The sequence below is a fragment of the Capricornis sumatraensis genome, chromosome 7 (assembly GCF_032405125.1).
Source record: "Capricornis sumatraensis isolate serow.1 chromosome 7, serow.2, whole genome shotgun sequence".
Classification (NCBI taxonomy): Eukaryota; Metazoa; Chordata; class Mammalia; order Artiodactyla; family Bovidae; genus Capricornis; species Capricornis sumatraensis.
The window spans coordinates 77876530-77899624 of NC_091075.1; the positions used below are offsets into that span (position 1 = coordinate 77876530).

The following is a 23095-nucleotide window of genomic DNA, read 5'->3' on the forward strand; positions in this document are numbered from 1 at the left end:
GTCTAAACAAGTGTATATGTACAATATTAAGTGGCAATAAGTACCATCAAGAAAATTAAGCAGATAAATGTTTTAGAGGGCAATGAATGAGCCTGCTGAGATATATATGTGTATGTGTGTGTACCCATATGAGGCCAAACCTAATAGAAACTAGGAGAGATGCAATCATCTGGGAAAGAAGATTCCTGGCAGAAAACAAACTGCAGAAGTGCTGAGGCAGGCTTGCGTTTGGATAGTACAAGGGTGCAAGGAATAGCAAAGGAGGACAGTGTGGCTGATACAGCAAGAGAGCGGGGCTGGAGGAGGGCAGATCATGTAGAACTTGTTCATCATGAGGACTTCAGGCTTTATTAAAAGCGTTTAAGCAAGATTAATAACAAAATCTGTTATATTTTAAAACAGTCTGTTGGTTCCTGTGTGTAAAACAGAGAGTATATGCAAAAAGTGGCAAGGATAAGTGTGTATTCTTTGAGGAGGACGCAGAATTGCTCAGGTAAGAATAGTAGATTGACATACAGGTAAGTAGTATAAAATTGAGTGTACTGAAATTGTCACACTCAGATTTAACCTGGGCCTGTTTAACTTCAAGTCCCGTGAGTCTAAGACCAGACACAGGAGAAATAGCTTTATCTCCTAACTCCCAAGATTGCATGGTTACAGCTAAACCATATCTGCTTCTCCAACTGAGGAAGGACTCTGTTGATGCTAAGCACTTACCCTACAATGTGCTATACCCTATTCTCTCTCCCAGGGTCTCAAACCATTCTGTATTCTTTTTCTGGGAAAGCTCATTCCTATTCTCTTAATTATCATCTATACATGGATGCATTGCAAATCTATAACTCTGCCTGAAATTTAACATTCCCTAATTTCTGAAAGAGATGGGAATAACATATCACCTGACCCACCTCTTGAGAAATCTGTATGCAGGTCAGGAAGCAACAGTTAGAACTGGATATGAAACAACAGACTGGTTCCAAATAGGAAAAGGAGTACCTCAAGGCTGTATATTGTCACTCTGCTTATTTAACTTATATGCAGAGTACATCATGAGAAACACTGGACTGGAAAACACAAGCTGGAATTAAGATTGCTGGGAGAAATATCAATAACCTCAGATATGCAGATGACACCACCTTGATGGCAGAAAGTGAAGAGGAACTAAAAAGCCTCTTGATGAAAGTGAAAGAGGAGAGTGAAAAAATGGGCTTAAAGCTCAACATTCAAGAAATGAAGATCATGGCATCTGGTCCCATCACGTCATGGGAAATAGATGGGGAAACAGTGAAAACAGTGTCAGACTTTATTTTTTTGGGCTCCAAAATCACTGCAGATGGTGATTGCAGCCATGAAATTAAAAGATGCTTACTCCTTGGAAGAAAAGTTATGACCAATCTAGATAGCATATTCAAAAGCAGAGACATTACTTTGCCGACTAAGGTCCATCTAGTCAAGGCTATGGTTTTTCCTATGGTCATGTATGGATGTCAGAGTTGGACTGTGAAGAAGGCTGAGCACTGAAGAATTGATGTGTTTGAACTGAGGTGTTGGAGAAGACTCTTGAGAGTCCCTTGGACTGCAAGGAGATCCAACCAGTCCATTCTGAGGGAGATCAACCCTGGGATTTCTTTGGAAGGAATCATGCTAAAGCTGAAACTCCAGTACTTTGGCCACCTCATGCGAAGAGTTGACTCATTGGAAAGGACTCTGATGCTGGGAGGGATTGGGGGCAGGAGGAGTAGGGGACGACGGAGGATGAGATGGCTGGATGGCATCAATGACTCGATGAACATGAGTCTGAGTGAACTCCGGGAGTTGATGAGGGAGGCCTGGGGTGCTGCAATTCATGGGGTTGCAAAGAGTCGGACATGACTGAGTGACTGAACTGAACTGAAGACTATTTATAATTTTCTATGGAAAACAACAACAACAAAACTTCAGACAAAACCAAACCACCTACTTTGTCTTTCAGGCAAAGCAAACTCAAAACCAAATTCAATATCTAACACTCTCCGCCTAACCTAAGTCTGCTTATTATCCAACAGGCAAACTGTTTTGCTAAATTTATGCTTCTTCTATTTTGTTTGCTATTTCAGTGAATGTTAACAATGTTTCAATAACAGATACTGAGGCATATTGATGACTAGAGATGAAAAGAAGTTTAAGTTATATATTGGCTTTAAATAATCAGTAATAGCTGGCAGGATTAGACAATGAGAAAGCATAACAAAGTTTATATCTCATATCTCTTTAACACAAACATGATAGGAGTTCAGTGTAATTATTCCTTTATTATGCAAGGATTCCTTTAAGCAAACTGAAATTACATTGATGGTTGGAAGGGTGTCTGAGCATGTGATTTTTATTCTAATTTTTGAGTAAAATCACACATAGCATTTTATATTACAATACAGGGTAATATTTTCAAAAATGTGTAATATCATATACTTAATATTAGGATATCTGTTTAAGAGACAATAAAAGTTACTTGGGTCAGAATGGATCTTAAGGTCTCTAACTTGGAGGTTACAATTAAAAATATCTCAAACAATGTAGGACTCTACTCTAAAACAACCCTTGACAGACTTCTAGACTCTGCATGAGCATGTTCAACAATGTAGTAATGAAGAACTCTTGTGGTGGCTAATGGATTTTAAAAACTCTAATTATTAGACAATTCTTTATTTCTTATTAAAAAGGAGTTATGGAGTTACTTGAGCAGAGAAACATAATGAAATCTGAAGTATTTAGTATGCTGTTCAAACATTTTTACTAACTAAATCCAAATAGCTGGTCTACCTGCTTCATTGTTTATCTTTTAAATGAACCTAGCATCCCTTCACAAGTGTAACCAGGGTAAATATCTCTAAGCCAATTTCACATTAGTTTTTCTGCTTTCTACCTGAATAAGAACAAGTTTTATCCTCACTATATCTAGTCTCTGTATCTTTAAACAAAAGATTGGTTATAAAACACTCCATCTCTTAAGTACATGGAGAGAATTAAATGAATTAATATACATAAAGCGCCTAGGACAATGTTTAGAACAAGTGATCAATTTATGCTAGGCATTATTATTGTCATTGTTATTTTTTATTAATATTATAATTTATTACTTTCTCTTATTCCTACTTTTAATTCTAGTCCATTTCTTTGACTCTTGTTGGCCATATATTCCCATGGATAGGACTCATCTTCAGCACTTGTCATCTGATTTGATTTTTGACATCCCAGACTGTGTCTCCTGGTTTTGTCCTTGAGCTTCACCTGCAAAGTCCAAGTCTCATTCTACCAGGAGCTGGCAGTTAAAGTGAGAGAAGAACATTCCTGGAGTCAAAAATGCTCTAGGGCTTCCAACTGCTGCAGGTTCACATACAAAATCTGAGCTCACATTTATTTCTAACGAGAGAATTTTTTCACTTCTAAAATTCCTATCAGCTATCACTCTTTGGTACAGAATGCAAGCTGTGCATTTCTAACCTCCCAACTTCCATCTTCATGGGCTATTATCTGCACAATTCTTGCTTGGTAAGCTTTGCAGTGTTCTTTGAGACTGTCTGTTGCTTTTGTTAAAATAACAAATAATGAAGACCTAAATTTTCAGGGCATTTTAAGAAATGCACATCTTTAATGCCTAGCAACAAAGCCAGTGCTTCCTTTCCTGACATCTTGATGCCTATTCTACATGGACTATGAGGGATCCAGAGTGGTAAGGTTCATCAAGAATTTTCTACCAATATCTTTTATGCCTTAGGGGCCAGTGTTTTGGTGATCCTCAAATCTACTGATGTTTTCCACTGCTTTCTCCAAACCCAAGTAAAGGTAATTGAATATTCTGAATTTGTTGCTGTATACCACTTTTGGCATTAATGGATAAGTATGAATCTCTCCTTGTAAATGTTGTACATGGCCATTTAGGAAAGAGCTCAGAGAACTTCCTGTGCAACTCAGCAGTTTCTTTAGATACTCATCACTTTAAGTTTTATTCAAAATAGCTTTTGAATATATTTTAAGATATTTATTTTCAAGCATAGATAACTATGCTTGAGTTATCTTCTTTGTATTTATTTGTAACAAATATCAAGTACAACTCATACAACCATTCTTAGCCACTTTTCACAACTAAATCTATGCATGAACCACCATTAACACTTCAATCCTATTGCAGTTCTTGAGTCAATTCTGTATTCAAGGGTCCTATCCAGATATGACTTTAAAATTATATAAATATATTCTGCATATAACTTTTAAAAAAATTATGCCAAAGTCTAGGATATTGCTTCTAAAACCATCCATAAAGAAAAGCCAGATTTTCTTCATCCATGAAGAAAAGCCATGGATTAATTCTACTATAAGATACATACACAAGCAAAAAAAAAACCTAAGAACTAGAAAATGAAATGTAGAAAAATATACACAAATTATAAACCCCAAATTTTACTGTTAAAGTTACATTTCAATAAATACAATTAAAGCTTATCATAAAAATTAAAAATAATCACATAGGCAATAGAGAAAATGTTTGTATATTCACAACTGTTTGATCATCTTCAATGCCCCTGTGGCTGATTCATGTCTATGTACAGCAAAAATCATCACGAAATGGCAAAGTAATTATTTTCCTATTAAAATAAATTAATTAAAAATGTCATAAGTGAAAAGAAATTATCCATATTAAGGTATGTTTACACATTTTGAACGTTATACATATAAAGTGTTATGAGTTTGCTTGTTTGTCTTACCTAAGTTGGGTTGATGGCAATGATACAGTATCTGACACTCTACAGTGAAAGTTTCTATGTTTTATTTTATCATCACTTATAGGAGAAACCAATCTAACTAAATATATAAATGAGAATAAAAGAAAAATTCTAAAGCAATTTCAGCAACCTCAGGATATTCTTTTTAAACTTTTGCTGAAAATGAAGCAAAAGTTGGGATGAATTTTTTTTTTTCATTTTCCATTATTTATCAGTATCTAGAACCAACAATTTATTTTATAAATTATAGCTAAATTAAATAATAATTTGATGAAAATAGTAAGTTATGGATTTTTATTACTTATTTTTTCTTCTTGATTAAGAAAATTGCCAAATGTTACATTCTTTTTACTAATTGCTCTCTTCTCTCAAAATATCAGGTTACTTTTTTGCTTGTCATATAGCATAACTTAATCATGGAAGTGATATTCCATCATATTCAGAGGTTCTGCTTAAATAAAATAACAAGCATTATTCAATGGTTTTGGTCATTGGCAGTCATCCTAGAATTCTGCATTATTTTTTCCTTTCCAAAGCCAATGCTTTAAACACATAGTTGGCAAGTAACATATACTCATAAAAGACATTTAAAAATAGACTATAAATATTACATTATTTTATGTAAGAAATAGCAGATTAATTTTGATGACAAGAAACATCAAAATTCATGCCTAAGCCTTAGTATGGTCACCAAAATACTGATGATCTGAATTCAGACCAGATGTTTCTAAACCGGTGGGCTTGATTTAATGAAGGGAGCTAATATTTGGCTTTAACAACAGCAGTTTAGCTTAAATACTAGATATAATATAACCTTTTATTTTAATGTAAGCAGTTTTAGTTTTTCCTAATCCATATTGGTATACATGCTTTGCTTATTACTTTCTAAATGGTGTAAGTACCAGCTAAAAATTTTATATCTTAAAAATAAATGTAATCTATTTTAAAGAGATATATGAAAACACATTTGGAGCATTACCTGGTAATACTGTTATAGATTCACAGGTTTCTTAGAAAATTTCACACTCTATGGTAAACTTCAACTTTTTAAATCATTTATCAGCATCTTTATATTCATATACTGAATCCTGTCCCTGGGAATGAACTTTAATTTCTACCATCTGTGCCTTGGCCAGGAATGTCCATATTCCTTTAATGCATAAATACATTCCAGATATTTCTCATTCTGTTAGTAAGAGCTGTGAAGCACAGAAAATAAAATTTCAAAAAGGAACCACGAGGGATCATTTATTGCTCCAGCACTTTGAAAAATCTATGAAATTCCTTTATGGCTTTTTCATTATATTTTCAATGGAACAATTAGCTTGAGTGGCTACAAACACTGAATTTTCATGACCACATTAGCCTTTGAAACCAAATTATTGAATGTACTATTCTCTATGCAAAATATAGTGGGATGTGGCAAGTTAGAGATTAAAAAGCATAAGTTGCCTCCAACCGGAAAACTAGTTGAGAGTTCATTTCCTAACAGCCTATCTGGTCACACTTTATAATCCACTCAGTTCACATAATTCATTTTTTTGTTCCAAGGATCCATTTTGCAAGTATTGAGAGTAGTAAATCTGGCCTTACAAAGAAAAAACAAACAAACAAACATATATATATATATATATATATATATATATATATTAGTAAAGCTCTTGCAATGAGCAATAACATCTCAAATACAAAAGTTGTCCCTTGAAAACTTTGGTTGCAATTTCTAAGGATAATAAGACATTCTCATGCCCAATTCATTCAAACACACAGTATAATTACTGCAAAATTACGAAGAGCACAAATTTACCACCAATTGAAGTTATTCCCCATTATTTGACAGAGGGAAAGTATGATGAATATTATAGCTTTACTTTTCCTGGATTTTATCTGTTTCATATTAAAATTCTAGAATGTTTGGGTAACACATGGATGTTTTGATTCTAGACCAATGATTAGAATTTTCTATAGATAAAAATGTAGTAACCAGTTTAGATTTGGGGCCACCAAGTTTGCATGACAACTGCTGGACTCTGCCTTTGTAGCATGAGAGCAGCTGTGCACGATGCTTAAGTGAAGGGCTGTTCCAATAAACTTTATTTACAAAAAAGCTGGCTAATGGAATTTGACCCCCAAGACCTACTTTGCTAAAGCTTGCTGAAATCAAAAGAATAAGACCCATGCCTCCCATTTTCTCAACCTAAAACTACTTTTCTGGTTGAATTGGCAGTCATATCAGGAAATAAATATATTGTTCTTTTTGGAAATACATTCTATATTCATTGCAGCAATTCTACTTCATTCAATGAACTTGTGGTTATGTATCAACTTGACAACTCCACTGTGCTTGAATATATGGTCAATCACTGGTCTGGATGTTGCTAAGGAGGTAAACTTTTTGAATGACATTAACATTCAAATCGGTTTGAGTAAAGCAGATTATCCTCCATAAAGTAGATGAGCTTCATCTAATTAGATAGTTAAGTCATCATCTCTGAACATACTGTTGTGTCCATGTCTGCTCAGTTGTATCTGACCCTTTGGGATCTCACGGACTATAACCATGTGGACTTCCTAGGCAAGGATACTGGAGTGGGTTGCCATTTCCTTCCCCAGGGTACTGGCGTCATCAAGGGATCAAAGACACATTTCCTGCACTGGCAGGTGTTTTCTTTACCAACTGAGCCACCTGGGCCGGGCCCTGTTCCCAAGTGCAATTATAGAAGTTAGATTCGTATGTTTCTTTATGAAACATTACTTTTCACTTAAATAACTATTCTCCTGCAATAACCTTATTTATTTGAACATGTTGTAAGTGATGGATAGATGTTAATTGGTAGGCTTCATTACAGCAGCAGCAGTTTACACAGAACTAACAAATCGTTAATATTATTTCTTCAAATAGAAAAGAAGCTGAATTAATTCCAACAATGGTTTAATTTTTTCAACTAATTCATGGAATCAAAAACCTTTTGGAATTTCACCCTGGTTAAACATGAAACATCTTGTGTCATTGGGATTATTAATATAAATTCAGTTGGAAAGCTCAAATTTCAGACAAATTATTTTTGTAATAACACAAGCACAAGTTTTGGTATAGCACATGACCTTGATAAACAAATCACTTAGTAAATTAGAAAAATATGAATTAAATATATGCAATTATTAGGGACATAAAATAAGAAATTGCATCTAAACAAGTTGTAATATTAAAGTAAAAATTGTCAAAAGTTTAAAATGTTTCATATGCCTATTATACTTGTTATATAAAAATGTTGAGATAAAACATATATATATGGATGCAAGAATATGTTTTCTATCTGCAGCCTGCTATCAATAAGACTTTGAAAATATTTGTACCTTTGAGGAACTACTTTATAAATTAATCTAGCTTCTATTTTAACATTACATTTTTTGTGCATATGCTAAATTTTGGTTGCAATTTGTTTCAGTTCAGTTCAGTTGCTCAGTTGTGTCCGACTCTTTGCGACTGCATGAACCCCAGCACACGAGGCCTCCCTGTTCATCACCAACTCCCAGAGTTTACCCGAACTCAAGTCCATTGAGTCGATGATGCCATCCAACCATCTCATCCTCTGTCGTCCCCTTCTCCTGTCTTCAATCTTCCCTAGCATCAGGGTCTTTTCCAATGAGTCAGCTCTTCGCATGAGATGGCCAAAGTACTGGAGTTTCAGCTTCCAAATCAGTCCTTCCAATGAACACCCAGGACTGATCTCCTTTAGGATGGACTGGTTGGACCTCCTTGCAGTCCAAGGGACTCTCAAGAGTCTTCTCCAGCACCACAGCTCAAAAGCGTCAATTCTTTGGTGCTCAGCTTTCTTTATAATCCAACTCTCATGTCCATAAGTGACTACTGGAGAAACCATAGCCTTGAGTAGATGGACCTTTGTTGGCAAAGTAATGTCTCTGCTTTTTAATATGCTGTCTAGGTTGGTCATAACTTTCCTTCCAAGGAGTAAGCGTTTTTTAATTTCACGGCTGCAATCACCATCTGCAGTAATTTTGGAGCCCCGCAAAATAAAGTCAGCCACTGTTTCCCCATCTATTTGCCATGAAGTGATGGGAACAGATGCCATGGTCTTAGTTTTCTGAATGTTGGGCTTTAAGCCAACATTTTCACTCTCCTCTTTCACTTTCATCAGGTGGGTCTTTATTTCTTCACTTTGTGCTGTAAAGGTGATATCATTTGCATATCTGAGATTATAGATATTTCTCCTGTCAATCTTGATTCCACCTTGTGCTTCATCCAACCCAGCATTTCTCATGATGTACTCTGCATATAGTAAAATAAGCAGGGTGACAATATACAGCCTTGATGTACTCCTTTTCCTATTTGGAACCAGTCTGTTGTTCCATGTCCAGTTCTAACTGTTGCTTCCTGATCTGCATACAGATTTCTCAAGAGGCAGGTCAGGTGGTCTGGTATTCCCATCTCTTTCATAATTTTCATTGTTTATTGTGACCCACACAATATGTTTTTCTGGAACTCTCTTGCAATTTGTTTAAAATTAGTCAGAAGTTTACAGTCATCACAGATAAACAATGCAGTCAAATAACAAGATTTTTGTTAACTAAAATGGATGTAAATAGTGATCCCAAACAGATACAGATAATTCTACACAATAATGAAAGAAATAGTACAAGCTTAAAGAATGAGATTTTAAAATTCTATCTTTGTACTTTGTTCTATCTCAGCCTTAAAAGGAAAGTATAGTATATTTTCCTACCATGTTAAAAAAAAAAAAAAGTGTGTACACTTTACTGGCATTAAGTACACTCACATTTTTTTAGCAAACTTCACCACCATTTCTTAAACATTCTTCATTTTCCAAAGCTGAAAATTTATGCCTATTAAACAATAGCTCCTTAGTCCTCCCCTCCATTTCTAGGCAACAACTGAGATAAAAGTGTCTACAGGATCTTTGAGCTCTCATGTAGATACTGAATCCACTCTCCTCCCCCCATCCAGGTGAAGAAGTTAACTACATGAGGCCCAGACTATAACCATGATATAAGCTGCCGCAATTCTGAGAACTGGCCTCAAAGAAAGGGAAAAAGACTGACCCTGGAACTGAAGATTAACTATGGTTAAAACAATCAATATGATGCTCATCAGATCACAACATGACCAATTTTAAGATGACTGTGAGAGCTGACTGTGCCATTTCTGCATGTAGCCCCTCCTTCTGCCTGTAAAATCTCTTGAATGCTGATTATCAGTAGGGGGAGTCAGCCTTTGGACAGGAGAGACCCCCACATTCTGTTGCCAGCCTTTGAAATTAAGTTAAAGCAAACTTGCTTTGCTTTCCTTTCCTTTATTGACTTTAGAGCTGTGAGAAGCCAGACCCCACTTTTGGTAACACTATTTTTAAATATTGAAATAAAATTGAGAGATACTATGACACAAACTGTGGAAAATTCTTCAAGAGATGGGAATACCAGACCACCTGACCTGCCCTCTGATAAATTTGTATGCAGGTCAAGAAACAACAGTTAAAACAGGACATGGAACAACAGACTTGTTCCAAATAGAAAAAGGAGTATGTCACGGGTGTATATTGTCACCCTGCTTATTTAACTTATATGAAGAGTACATCATACAAAATGTCAGGCTGGATAGAGCACAAGCTGGAATCAAGATTGCCAGGAGAAATATCAATAATCTCAGATATGCAGATGATACCACCCTTATGGCAGAAAGTGAAGATGAACTAAAAACCCTCTTGATGAAAGTGAAAGAGGAGAGTGAAAAAGTTGGCTTACAGCTCAACATTCAGAAAACGAAGATCATGGCATCTGGTCCCATCACTTCATGGCAAATGGATGGGAAAACAATGGAAACTGTGACAGACTTTATTTTCTTGGGCTCCAAAATCCCTGCACATTTTGACTGAAGCCATGAAATTAAAAGATGCTTGCTCCTTAGAAGAAAAGTTATGACCAACCTAGACAGCATATTAAAAAGCAGAGACTTTACTTTCCCAACAAAGGTTTGTCTACTTAAAGCTATGCTTTTTCCAGTGTCATGCATGGATGTGAGTGTTGGACCATAAAGAAGGCTGAGGGCCAAAGAATTGATGCTTTTGAACTGTGGTGTTGGAGAAGACTCTTGAGAGTCCCTTGTACTGCAAGGAGATCTAACGAGTCAATCCTAAAGGAAATCAGTCCTGAATATTCATTGGAAAGATTGATACTGAAGATGAAACTCCAATACGTTGGCCACCTGATGCGAAGAACTGACTCATTTGAAAAGACCCTGATTCTGGGAAAGATTGAAGGCAGGAGGAAAAAGAGACAACAGAGGATGAGATGGTTGGATAGCATCACCGACTTGATGGACATGAGTTTGAGCGTGCCCTGGGAGTTGGTGCTAGACATGAAAGCTGCCCTGCTGCAGTCCATGAGGCTGCAAAGAGTCAGATGTCTGAGCGACTGAACTGACTGGTGATCTTTGATATTGTAGCATCTAAATTTGGCAAAATTCAAAAGAATTATAGAAACACCTTAAGTGCCACACTTTTTTCCAGCAAAAATATCCATGTATAATCTCTTTTGTTTAATTCTCTTTATATAGTTCAATCAACCAGAACTCCTACCTAAAATATAGCAATGCATGAAAGGGGGTTGAATGATGCACACTCCCTTTAGACTTTCATGTAAAAGGAAATAATGCTATTAACTATGCTTCATCTGAGATCCTAAAAATTAATATTAATATATTGTGAAGTATAGAGCAAAGAAATATCTATCTTCAAGGTTTGAGGTAAGATCTCATACAAATCTAATTTTCTGTCTAAATAATTCTATGTATCCATTTACTTATCATTAAAAATCATGCACAATGTGTTGTTTGAGACCCCAAGAATTGTAGCTCTTCAGGCTCCTCTGCCCATAGCATTTCCCAGGCAATAAAATTGATTGTTATTGTTCAGTTACTCAGTCACGTCTGACTCTTTGTGACCCCATGGACTGCAGCATGCCAGGCTTCTCTGTTCTTCACCATCTCCCAGAGTTTGCTCAAACTCATGTCCATTGAGTTGGTGATACCATCTAACCATCTCATCCTCTGTCAACCCCTTCTCCTCCAGCCTTCAATTTTTTCCAGCATCAGGGTCTTTTCTTTGAGTCAGTTCTTCTCACCGGGTGGCCAATGTGATGGAGCTCTAGCATCGGTCCTTCTGATGAATATTGAAGATTGATTTCCTTTAGGATTGACTGGTTTGATCTACTCGCTGTCCAAGGGACTCTCAAGAGTCTTCTCCAACACCACAGTTCAAAACTATCAGTTCTTCAGTGCTCAGTTTTCTTTATGGTCCAACTCTCACATCCATACATGACTACTGGAAAATAGCTTTGACTAGATATACCTTTGTTGGCAAAGAATACTAGAGTGGTTGCCATTTCCTTCTCCAGGGGATCTTCCTGGCCCAGGGATCAAACCTGTGTCTCCTGCTTGGCAGGTGGATTCTTTACCCTGAACTGCCTGGGAAACCCACATAAAATAGCAGACACTACCTATAATATGAATTCTGTTCCCTATTTTAGGGTAAATGAAAGACTTACAAGAGAAGTCTCTATTCCATGTTCACGGTGTCCCTTTTTCTCTGCTTCAAGTTCACAGGGACAATCCCAACAGAACAGTCCATAGACTCTTTAACAGATTCTTTAAAACTGAAAGAACAGAGTGTAGCAGAAAACAGTATAAACCAGCTGTTTTCATGGTCCCAGACATCAAGCTTGCTTTGCTACTTAGTTATATTTTAGGCATTTAGGAGATTCATCATATTTCTGTAAGAGGAATAATTGTGTTCAGACATAAAAAATTATAGACTGAAGATTTTGAGTATCCTCTGTAGTCAGACAGCTAGGCTTTGTGTAAACAAGTGGAATTAGGAAAAATTGCTCACAGTAACAAGACAATAAACTTCAACAAAATGTTGACCATGAGTTAGGAATTTACAAATCTCTGAGAACATTTAGCAGATTTTCAGCAATAAAAACACATCAGAAAACCTGTGGCCTTACTATGCCCCAGTGATATAAAATGAACTGTAAATCATTTATTGGAAATTATTAATGGAATTGAATATTACAGCTAATTGATTTATTCTTTAAGTTGTCCTATCTTCTTAAATTATCTCATTGAAATATATCTATTCATAAGTTCATACTAATAGAAATAAAGATGAAGTAAAAAAAACTCTTGATTATCCAAGCTAATATGTTTTAAAGAAAAATCCCTTGATGCTGGATTATAACTCCCATTTTTGTGTATGTACTGTCTTTTATCTTGTGCGTGTAGGTGTCTTATCTGACAATGCAAATCTAGTTACTATTGCTTTAGTAAATAAGATTAGTTGGTTTGACTTACCCTGCATTATAGTAGCAATGTTTATCTTATAATAATACATGAGCTGTATATTAAGCTTTATTTCTTCCTACTATTTACATGGTAATTGAATCCTTTGAGTCTTTAACTTTAAAACAGCCATTTTCTTGGTGATCAAAAAGGCAATAGTAAGAATATACTAACTGCATAACTGAACTCTGATTCAGTTCAGTTCAGTTCAGTTCAGTTGCCCAGTCCTGTCCAACTGTTTGTGACCCCATGAATTGCAGCACACCAGGCCTCCCTGTCCATCACCAACTTCTGGAGTTCACTCAAACTCACATCCATAGAGTTGGTAATGATATCCAGCCATATCATTCTCTGTCATCCCCTTCTCCTCCTGACCCCAATCCCTCCCAGCATCAGAGTCTTTTCCAATGAGTCAACTCTTTGCATGAGGTGGCCAAAGTATTAGAGTTTCAGGTTTAGCATCATGCCTTCCAAAGACCACCCAGGACTGATCTCTTTTATTTTTTTTCTTTTTATTTTAATATTATTTTTAATACAAATTTATTTATTTTAAGTGGAGGTTACTTACTTTACAAGATTGTATTGGTTTTGCCATACATCAACATGAATCCGCCACAGGTATACACGTGTTCCCCATGCTGAAACCCCCTCCCTCCTCCCTCTCCGTACCATCTTTAGAATGGACTGGTTGGATCTCCTTGCAGTCCAAGGGACTCTCAAGAGTCTTCTCCAACACCACAGCTCAAAAGCATCAATTCTTCGGTGCTCAGCTTTTTTCACAATCCAACTCTCCCATCCATACATGACCACTGGGGGGAAAAAAAAAAAAAAAAAAAAGCCTTCACTAGATGGACCTTTGTTGACAAAGTGATGTCTCTGCTTTTGAATATGTGATCTAGGTTGGTCATAACTTTCCTTCCAGGGAGTGAGCATCTTTTAATTTCATGGCTGCAATAACCATCTGCAGTGATTTTGGAGCCTGAAAAAATAAAGTCTGATACTGTTTCCACTGTTTACCCATCTATTTCCCATGAAGTGATGGGACCAGATACCATGATCTTAGTTTTCTGAATGTTGAGCTTTAAGCTAACTTTTTCACGCTCCTCCTTCACCTTCATCAACAGGCTTTTTAGTTCCTCTTCACTTTCTGCCATCAGGGTGGTGTCGTCTGCATATCTGAGGTGATTGATATTTCTCCCAGCAATCCTGATTCCAGCTTGTGCTTCTTCCAACCCAATGTTTCTCATGATGTACTCTGCATGTGAGTTACATAAACAGGGTGACAATATACAGCCTTGACATACTCCTTTTTCTATTTGGAACCACTCAGTTGTTCCATGTCCAGTTCTAACTGTTGCTTCCTGACCTGCATACAGGTTTCTCAAGAGGCAGGTTAGGTGGTCTGGTATTGCCATCTCTTTCAGATTTTCCACAGTTTACTGTGATCATCCCAGTCAAGGCTTTGGCATAGTCAATAAAGCAGAAATGGATGTTTTTCCAGAACTCTCTTGCTTTTTTGATGATTCAGCAGATGTTGGCAGCAATGCAGAGTTACCACCTGGGATACAAAATATAGTTGTTATTATTCTATATTTTTCTATGGAACATACGAAATGATTAATATGTAACACCAGTGTTCCCTTTCCTTTATTTTATGATGTGAAGTCACTTAGTCATTTCCCACTCTTTATCACCCCATGGACTGTATTCCTTCTCCAGAGGATCTTCCCCACCCAGGGATCAAATCTGGGTCTCCCACAGTGTAGGCAGATGCTTTATTTTCTGAGCCAGGTGTATCTAATATCCTTTATTGTATAAGCGGTGTTTATAATCTGGGAACTTGGTATAGTTTCTCTACCTTCTCGTATCCCAAACTCCAACATTTTGTTCACAGGAATACTGAACAAATTAAAATAATGAAAAAATTCTCTGAAATGAAAAAATAAAACCTCTCTCTTCCCCCTATTAAATAGAAGTAAAAGAGACAATGGATGAGTCATCTGAGAATTTAAAATTGCAATTGTTTCTTTAAAAGGAGCATTTTAAAGTGTTCCTTCTAAGAAGACACAACTACATTTGATAATTGCCTTCCTACTTGATCAATAATAATAATTTCAGAACCATAAAAATAAAACAAGCAGAAAGTACAAGCAACTACTAGAGAATATAAACTGCTGAGAACTTTCATTCTTTATAAGAGACAAATATCATTTATCAATCTTATATAACCTGTATATAACCTTATATAATGAGAGGAGCTACCCCACGCCCAAGGAGCAGAGGCTGCACAGGTGCAGGAGGGCAGGGAGGAGTGTTTCTCATGATGTACACTGCATATTAGTTAAGTAGGCAGAATGACAATATATAGCCTTGATGTACTCCTTTTCCTATTCAGGTACAAATTAAATCAAATGACTTATGATTATACAGTGGAAGTGAGAAATAGATTTAAGGGAATCGATCTGATAGATAGAGTGCTTGATGAACTATGGACAGAGGTTTGTGACATTGTACAGAAGACAGGGATCAAGACCATTCCCAAGAAAATCAATGCAAAAACCAAAATGGCTGTCTGAGGAGGCCTTACAAATAGCTGTGAAAAGAAGAGAAGTGAAAAACAAAGGAGAAAAGGAAAGATATAAGCATCTGAATACAGAGTTTCAAATAATAGCAAGGAGAGACAAGAAAGCCTTTCTCATTGATCAATGCAAAGAAATAGAGGAAAATAACCAAATGACTAGAGATCTCTTCAAGAAAATTAGAGATAAGAAGGGAACGTTTCATGCCAAGATGTGCTCAATAAAGGACAGAAATGGTATGGACCTAACACAAGCAGAAGATATTAAGAGGTGGTAAGAATACACAGAAGAACTGTACAAAAAAGATCTTGATGACTCAGATAATCACGATGGTGTGATCACTCAGCTAGAGCCAGACATCATGGAATGTGAAGTCAAGTGGGCCTTAGAAAGCATCACTATGAACAAAGCCAGTGGAGGTGAGGGAATTCCAGTTGGGCTATTTCAAATCCTGAAAGGTGATGCTATGAAAGCGCTGCACTCAATATGTCGGCAAATTTGGAAAACTCAGCAGTGGCCACAGGACTGGAAAATGTCAGTTTTCATTCCAATCTCAAAGAAAGGCAATGTCAAAGAATGCTAAAACTACTGCAAAATTGCACTCATCTCACACGTTAGTAAATTAATGCTCGAAATTCTCCAAGTCAGGCTTCAGCAATACGTCAACCATGAACTTCCAGATGTTCAAGCTGGTTTTAGAAAAGGCAGAGGAACCAGAGATCAAATTGCCAACATCCACTGGATCATGGAGAAAGCAAGAGAGTTCCGAAAAACATCTATTTATGCTTTATTGACTACGCCAAAGCCTTTGACTGAGTTGATCACAGTAAAGTGTGAAAAATTCTGAGAGAGATGGGAATACCAGACCACCTGACCTGCCTCTTGAGAAACCTGTATGCAGGTCAGGAAGCAACAGTTAGAACTGGACATGGAACAATAGAGTGGTTCCAAAGAGGAAAAGGAGTACGTCAAGGCTGTATATTGTCACCCTGCTTATTTAACTCACATGCAGAGTACATCATGAGAAACACTGGGTTGGAAGAAGCACCAGCTGGAATCAAGACTGCCAGGAGAAATATCAATAACATCAGATATGCAGATGACACCACCCTGATGGCAGAAAGTAAAGAGGAACTAAAAAGCCTCTTGAAGAAAGTGAAAGTGTAGAGTGGAAATTTTGACTTAAAGCTCAACATTCAGAACACTAAGATCATGGCATCTGATCCCATCATCCCATGGGAAATAGATAGGTAAACAGTGGAAACAGTGTCAGACTTTATTTTTGGGGCTCCAAAATCACTGCAGATAGTGATTTCATCCATAAAACTAAAAGATGCTTACCCCTTGGAAGGAAAGTTATGACAAACCAAGATAGCATATTCAAAAGCAGAGACATTACTTTGTCAACAAAGGTCTGTCTAGTCAAGGCTATGGTTTTTCCTGTGGTCATGTATGGATCTGAGAGTTGGACTGTGAAGAAAGCTGAGTGGTGAAGAATTGATGCTTTTGATATGTGGTGTTGGAGAAGACTCTTGAGAGTCCTTTGGACTGCAAGGAAATCCGAGTCCATTCTAAAGGAAATCAGTCCTTGGTGTTCATTGGAAGGACTGATGTTAAAGCTAAATCTCCAGTACTTTAGACATCTTATGTGAATAGTTGACTCATTGGAAAAAGCTCTGATGCTGGGAGGGATTTGGGGGCAGGAGGAGAAGCAGACAACAGAGTATGAGATGGCTGGATGACATCACTGAGTCGATGAACATGAGTTTGAGTAAACTCTGGGAATTGGTGATAGACAGGGAGGCCTGAGGTGCTGCGTTTCATGGGGTCACCTAGAGTCAGACACAACTGAGCTACTGAACTGAATTGATATAACCTGTGATAACCTGAAGTGACTTAACTTAGTAGTGATAACCTGAGGTGAGAGAAAAATCCCTGTTGCTAAGAGATAGAGAACTATTCTAAATTTCATTTTCAGAATTGCTAATTTTCAAATTCATATATTACAGAAGCCTGTGGAGAATAGTGGAAAACATTCTATAGAGACAAAAGAGGACTTTATTATCTGATATGGGTTAAAAGTGTAACATATAAGATGTATGATTTAAAATCTCTAGACATTTAAGTGAGTGAGTATATACATACAATTCATAGAACATTTACTCTGAGCCAGGCATTGTGGGTTGTATGCCTCCACATGATCCATAGGCATTTTATGTACCTTTTCTGAAATATGTCTTATGACAATATAATAAACTTGAGTAAAAACTAGGATTATCTTATAAATTGGGATTATTTTTGAGAAAGCATAGTAATTTTCTCCAAATAAAAGGCAAGTAGCAAAGCTAGGATATGAAAGTAATAGTAACAACTATGTTTCATTGTATTAATTTATCAAAAGTGATCTGTTTAAACATATATATTTTCATTGGAGTATAATTGCTTTACAATGTTGTGGTATTTTTTTCTGTACAGCAAAGTGAATCAACTATACATATACATATATCCCTTCTTTATTGGATTTCCTTCCCATTTTGGTCATTACAGAGCAGAAAACTATCCTTGGATTATGCTCAATACACTTTAACAATTACTATGCAGTATTCCATAGTAATTGTTTCCAAGTATTCCAGTAATAACATATTCCATAGTAATATTATTCCAGTATTCAAAGGATCAAATTTCCACAACAGAGGTTCTCTAGAATTTAGTTAAAAACAACTTTTTTTTTTCCTCAGTGTGTTTCCTACCAGCTATCTTCTAATGTAATCCTTTAATGACAGATTACAACCATGAAAATATTTAATATAATAGGTGCAGGAAAATTGCATTATCCTTTATACTAAGAATTATAATGTTAATTAAATAGAAGGAAGAACAAGTTCATGTTTCTGGTTATCTTACAAGAAATAGATAAGCAAATGCAGGCTGCCTTGTGACCCTGTTACATAAAATAACAGAGATTACTTTAGAAAAGAGCAAGTCCAGAAGAACTTCCAAGATGGCAGAGGAATAAGACAGGAAGAGTGCATCCCTCCCCACAAATACATCTGAAATCCATCTGCATATGGAACAGCTCCTACAGAACATCTTTTGAACACAGGCAGAAGACCAAAGACTTCCAAAAAGGCAAGCCAATCTCTTTAGAATAAGAGCATTTAGACCTTTTTTGGAGAGAACAGAATTTCCCACAACATGCTGATGGCCATGTTTCATCACTTCATTCATAAGGTGGTTAAGAAAAATGACAGTGTTCAACAGCAGGAATTCAGCCTTCACACTGCTGGGCTTTTTATCTTCTTGTTCTGGAAGTAGCAGACAGGGTAATTCAATCAAGTTTTCCACCCACTGCTGTTTGACAAATATGTTCAGATTCTAAAGAGGAGTGGGCTCAAGAATCCAGCTTGGATGAGAAAAGAAAAAAAGAGCAACCAAAAACACTGAGGCCTGCAGGAAAGAGGTGATGAAGACGGATGAGGTTACTAAAGAAGAGGATGAAGAGACAAAGGAGATAAAGATTTTTTTTTTTCTTCTTCTTCTGAAGACCATTGTCAAATTCTAAATGCCATCTTTCATGTTTGAAGAGCTTTCAAGATTTCTTCCCAAGTTCTCCCTAAAAGAGAAGCCAGAGTGTATACATAATTGTGTAGAAAGTCTTTGTTGCATTAGCTAGTTTTGAACCAGTTCTTAATAAATTTCATGTTATGTAAGCTGGAAATCTCCATGAAGCAAAATATATACCAGAACTGGCCTATCATGGGTTGTGTTTGCTTTGCTTCCCTATTCACAGAGAAGGAAACAAGATTCTCAGATGTGTTTTCCATCAAATGTTCTACATTATATTAATGAAACAAGTGAGCAAAGACTGCCATCACAGCCCCCTTGCCATCATGTCTCCAGTTGTCAGCAGTAGAAACCTGGTCATCCAGCTTGTAAGTTCTGGGTGAGCTAAAAGAAACCCTATATACATCCAGTCCTTTGAATTCTGCTACAACACATCTGTGGCAAGGTGTTCAATAAATCTAAATATCAAACCTATGACAATTGCACTCATCTCACACACGAGCAAAGTAATGCTCAAAATTCTCTAAGCAAGTCTTCAAAACTATGTGAACTAAGAACTTCCAGATGTTCAAGCTGAATTTAGAAAAGGCATAGAGACAAGAAATCAAATCACCAACATCCATTGGATCATCAAAAAAGCAAGAGAGTTCCAGAAAAATATCTACTTCTGCTTTACTAAGTAGGCCAAAGCCTTTCACTTTGTGGATCACAACAAACTGTGAAAAATTATTCAAGAGATGGGAATATCAGACCACCTGACCTGCCTCTTGAGAAATCTGTATGCAGGTCAAGAAGAAACAGTTAGAACTGGACATGGGACAACAGACAGGTTTCAAATTGGGAAAAGAGTACATCAAGGCTGTATATTGTCACCCTGCTTATTTAACTTCTATGTAGAGAATCTCATGTGAAATGCCAGGCTGGATGAAGGACAAGTTGGAATCAAGATTGCAGGGAGAAATGTCAATAATCTCAGAAATGTAGATGACACCACCCTTAGGCAGAAAGCAAAGAGGAACTAAAGAGCCTCTTGATGAAAGTGAAAGAGGAGAGTGAAAAAGCTGGTGTAAAACTCAACATTAAAAAAAACTAAGATCATGGCATCCGGTCCCATCACTTCATGGCAAATAGATGGGGAAACAATAGAAACAGTGATAGACTTTATTTTCTTGGGCTCCAAAATCACTGCAGATGGTGACTGCAACTATGAATTAAAAGACGTTTGCTTCTTGGAAGAAAAGCTAGACCAACCTAGACAGCATATTAAAAAGCAGTGACATTACATTGCCAACAAAGTTCTGTTTAGTCAAAGCTATGGTTTTTTCAGTAGTCATATATGGATGTGAGATTTGGACTATAAAGAAAGCTGAACACCAAAGAATTGACACTTTTGAACTGTGGTGTTGGAAAAGACTCCTGAGAGTCCCTTGGACTGCAAGGAGATCCAACCAGTCCATCCTAAAAGAAATCAGTCCTGAATATTCATTGGAAGGACTAATGCTGAAGCTGAAACTCCAGTACTTTGGCCACCTGATGCAAAGAACTGACTCATTGGAAAAGACTCTGATGCTGGGAACAACTGAAGGCACGAGGAGAAGGGGACGACAGAGGATGAGATGGTTGGAATGCATCACCGACTTGATGGACATGAGTTTGAGCAATCTCTGCATCTTGGTGATGGACAGGGAAGCCTGGCATGCTGTGGTCCATGGGATCACAAAGAGTCAGACATGACTGAGCAACTGAACTGAAACCTATGTGGCTCATTCTCTGGGCCAGCTGCTCAACATGCTTCCTTGTGAGGAATATGCTTCTTTCATGGCCCAAATTTATGAATTAGCACCAGATGCCAAAGTGTCTTCCAGGTTTCACTCTAGATGTGGCCTTGGCTCTTCTGGAACTACCTGACAAGAGGTGGATGACCCACTTCCCCTGGAGCATGAGAAGTTCCTGAAGCGTAAGTTCTTGGTTCAGGAAATCTTGTTTGCCTGTTGTATAGACAAGGACCCAGTGGTCCATAGCAAAGCTGTGTCCAGTTTTGCACATGGCCTAGAGTCCTCTTCCATGTCCTCGTTGGACAGCATGTAGGCATTTCTGGATAACACTCCTGCAGTTTCAGGAGTAGAGAGCCACCAAAAGAGTGCTCAGAAAAATTCAACAGAAGAGGATTTCATGATGATGCTGAGGAACAGGGTTAGTGATGAAAAGATCAACATCAGGAAATCTGCAGTCCAAGTCTTAGTGAACATCTTGAAATACTGTACCATCTTGTGTATGAGAGGCAAACTGCCTGTCCTGCATAATCAGTGTTTTGATATCACCATGTCTGTCAGCAAGCAGGCTTTGCAATCTCTACCGAGCTGCTGATGGCCCAATCCTGGTGTGTCCATCTACAGAAGGCCTGGCTGGAGGGGGTTATCCTGGATGTAATAGACAATGAGAGCTCCTGTCTATGCCCACCTCTAGCTCTCACACCAAGATGGGGACACTATTCTTGATGAGGTCCTCGGGCTGTAAGCACAGCTTTCCCAAGGTGATGATGGCTTGTCCTCTGATCACAGAGGGCATGACTCACGTGAACCTGAAAGAGGGGCTAGAAGGTGGGCGTGGGCAGGAATGTCCTTAACAACATTATCCTTTGTGACCTCTGTGTCCACTACACAGCCCCAACAAACAAGTACATCCCCAAAATCTGCACACATCTGAAGGACCTGAACCCTTTCTTCCAGAAGCATACACTACTTTTGTTCACCCGACCCCTGCAGGAGAACTTCATGAAGTGACAGTGTTGCCTGTTCCTCCGTTTCATCAGCATACCAGTAGACCTGAACCCAGAGGTCACCAGCACCAGGGCAGTCTGTCTGGCCCATTGCTCTTGAAGAGGAACCCAAACATATTTTTCCAGCACCTCATTGCATTCATTTTGCTCTTCAACAACTTTGAGAAACACAAAGTTTCAATAGGTTCCCCCAGGTGGAGAGAGAGAAGTGGCTATTCTCCCTGAAAGGGAATATGGACAAGGAAAAGTAGATGAAAATCTACAAGTTTCTCCTGGAACACTACTTCACTGATGAGCAGGGGTTCAACATCACTTCGAGAGTCTTCAGCGACATCCTGGCATACTTCACTGACAGTGACCTCCTGTGGACACAGAAGACAGCAAACTCCTCTCAGACATGTTTGAGGTGCTCAGTTTGAAGGGGATCAGATTGTAGGTACTGAGGGCTAAACCAGACAAGGACCTGGCCCAAGCCAAAGTGTTCATGTAGGAAGTGCAGAAGGAGCTTGTTTTAAGTTCAAAGGAGGAATTTCCTAGAAAGTAATATTCCAATTATCATCTCCCTGAAGTCTGCCCTAGAGAAGAACAAGATCCCAGCTCTTTGGGAACTCATGCACTACCTCAGGGAGCAATGTGGGATTACTGAGATGAAATCAAGGACTTTTTTACAGTTGACAAGCAGCTGGTCACAAAACTTGAGTAGGACACCAGGTGCTACTAAGAGCAGCTGACTTAGAAGTAGGAGCTGGGGAGGTAGGCAGCCACAGACAGGATGGTCTCAGGTTCCAAGGAGGCACAAGTCAGGTAGGTTGTTCCAAGTTTGGAAACAATGTCAACTCCTGCTGGCCAAGAAAGACTCCATGGTCACTGCTGCAGACCATCCGTCCACATCCAGGCCCCATGCTACCCACATGACTGCATTTCTCTTCCTGGTGCCCAAAGACAGGCTCATGTTAGTGAGCACCAACGTCAGCCTGAGTTCCTTCAGGAAGTTTGGGGAGTCATGGAGCTGGTCTTGTGGCTAGAGAATAGAGCT

The 23095-nt window shown here is 37.7% G+C and overlaps 2 pseudogenes; both read left to right on the top strand.

Moving 5' to 3' along the window:
- Nucleotides 1-159: 159 nt before the first annotated feature.
- On the top strand, nt 160-21778 carry LOC138081828 (condensin-2 complex subunit D3-like; annotated as a pseudogene).
- On the top strand, nt 21778-22795 carry LOC138081829 (condensin-2 complex subunit D3 pseudogene; annotated as a pseudogene).
- Nucleotides 22796-23095: the final 300 nt, after the last annotated feature.